Raw genomic sequence first — 2,500 nt, forward strand, 5'->3', positions numbered from 1 at the left:
TAGAGCTGACGACCGGCCGGTAGTCCACCAGAATGCCGATCGGCAGGTTCCTCCCACGGCACATCCACGTCAAATAGTGATAATGGGAAATTAAGTGTTCCGAGAGCCGTTTTAATTTAAAAGTTAGCCAGAGCCTTTTTCGATAGGCTATAAATAGAAAGTTACCGAACATTTCGAGCGACGCGAGTTCTGACTTCCGTATTTTATAGGCTGTCTAAATTTCCTTTTTAACTCGTTTATATTAAATTATATTGCTGTTTAATTGATTTCTGTGTATTAGGAACATTTATATTAAACAAAAACCACAACAGTGCCAATTTTTGTTGATTATGGATTCATTTATTCGAATTCTAAGATAAACATCTAAGCCAAGTGTAAGCGTAAACAAAGCGAGTCATACGACGAAAACAAGAAAGTGAAAACTAACTAGTTTGTTAAAATAGTTAACATTAATTTGGAACTTTTAAATGAAATTCTGAAAACGGTATAATATAGTCTTATATGTATTTTCTAAGATTTCCAAAAATAAGCTTGGTGTTATTTTTCAAACAAATTCTATAAGGAGTTGAATATAGGTCTGTTTTAAGCGAAAGCACGGTGCGCGTAGGCCTAGGGAGACGCGGCAGGGCTGGAATAATCGTTTTCATAGGCGAAGAGAATGAGGGAAGATGCGCTTCATCATTGGCCCCTCGATTGTTATTTTTGTTAAGTGGCTGATTCATAATCTTAAAATATGAGGACAAAGGGCTTATAAATTTTGAAATAAAGTGTTGAACTTTCATTTTTCTTAAAATTATTAAGCATTGGGTGAAGTGGGTGGGGGGACTGTCTGCAAGCTAGGCCTGGACTGTTTAAATTGGTAAAATACTATAAAATCAATACATTCTTGGGGCTAAATAATTAATGAAATTTCACGATTCCCTTCTTTTTATTATAATAATGGAGCAATAAATGAAATACACACCATTTAACATAAAACTTTTAATATTATCACAAATTACACAACAAGTTTTGTATATTAAATTAACATCTTTTGTACTAGGCCTTTTTCTATTTATATTTATAATGATTATTTATTGCCGATTTGGAAATCACATTTAAACTTTATAACAATTACCGCACAACAACCAACCTCCGCTTGAACCTTTAAATAAGTAAATTAGGAAAATAACAAAATTTTAAAAATTAAATGTCCTTTGGCAATAAAAATCTGTAGATATCCATAATTACTGTATGTGTTGTTTCACATATGCCGGTAAATTAATGAGGAATTGTTGTTGATTAATGCTATTTCTATTGTATTGAAGTATGCAAACAGCTTAAGAACATCCCTCTGTGATCTGTAAAAAAAACAACATTAAATTAATAATAATCAATATTTAGTTTTATTTGTAATCATTTATTTTTATTTCCTTAGGCCTAGGCCTATAAATACGCGCGCCCGACAATGAACACGCGCCAACAATACACGCACTACTCCACTATAATAACAGGCTAAAGCCTAGCTCTCCTAACTGTAAACTAGGCCTAGGCCTAGACTATATTGATTTTTGAATAAAATAAAAGAGGCTTTGTAAAGTTTTATGATTAAAAACAGCTTTCCTATATATTATATAATGTTCTTATTATTTTAAAAAGCAACATTTTTAATCTTATGGTGTAAAAAAATGATTTTAGCTACAACCATGTGTTCCATTTTCAGCAGTAAAATAACCAAAAAGGCACATGTTTAAGCAGCCATTAAAAAAAAATAAAAAATAACACCAACGAGATTTTTTTATTAACTACTATTGAAAAATTAAATATCCAGAAAATATAAAACCCACCTTCTCAAAAAGTTAGGTTGTTTTATTACAGCCTCAACAAATTAGACGAAATTTTAACATTCGAATACCCTAAAATTGTTTAAAAAACATCGGTGTCATTCACCCTTGTTTGACACAGATATAATGGCTTTGTCGATAAAAAAACAATATCACGTGGTTCGTAGATGCTGTGTCAAAGGTTTTCATGAATTATTCATTAGTAAATAAAACCAAAAGTTCCAATTGGCCAATTTGCAAAAACTTAATATTTATTTTTAAAAACAAAGTTGCTTCCGGGTAATTATTCACGCTGTCTCGTGTGCAAAAACGATTCGCTGCCGATAGAGGGCTCACTACTTTTTTTCCCTGGTGAATTGAATGTGACGGTCGCTCGCGGCCCGGGAGTGCTTATAGCCGATCTCCAGCGGCTGGACGCCCGGTCGAGGAAGGGAATCCGCGTCTGCCCTCTTTCGGGAGGGCTGGGCCGCCTGTCTCCCGCGAGTTGGATCGGAGCGGGACTGTTCTCAGTGTCGTTTCGGTGCAGCTTTCGGCTGCGCAGGTCCGGTCTCAACAGGCGCCCAGGGTCGGTCAGCGAGGTCGGTAGCCCACCCGACCCGTCTTGAAACACGGACCAAGGAGTCTAACACGCCCGCGAGTCGTAGGGACTTTGAAGCCCGAAGGCGCAATGAAAGTGA

The 2,500-nt window shown here is 35.9% G+C and overlaps 1 pseudogene; it reads left to right on the forward strand.

The window, feature by feature from the left end:
* The window catches only part of LOC144855390 (large subunit ribosomal RNA), a 5,817-nt pseudogene that overhangs the window by 553 nt on the left and 2,764 nt on the right, over positions 1-2,500 (forward strand).

The sequence above is a fragment of the Antedon bifida genome, chromosome 1 (genome assembly GCF_963402885.1).
Source record: "Antedon bifida chromosome 1, ecAntBifi1.1, whole genome shotgun sequence".
NCBI lineage: Eukaryota > Metazoa > Echinodermata > Crinoidea > Comatulida > Antedonidae > Antedon > Antedon bifida.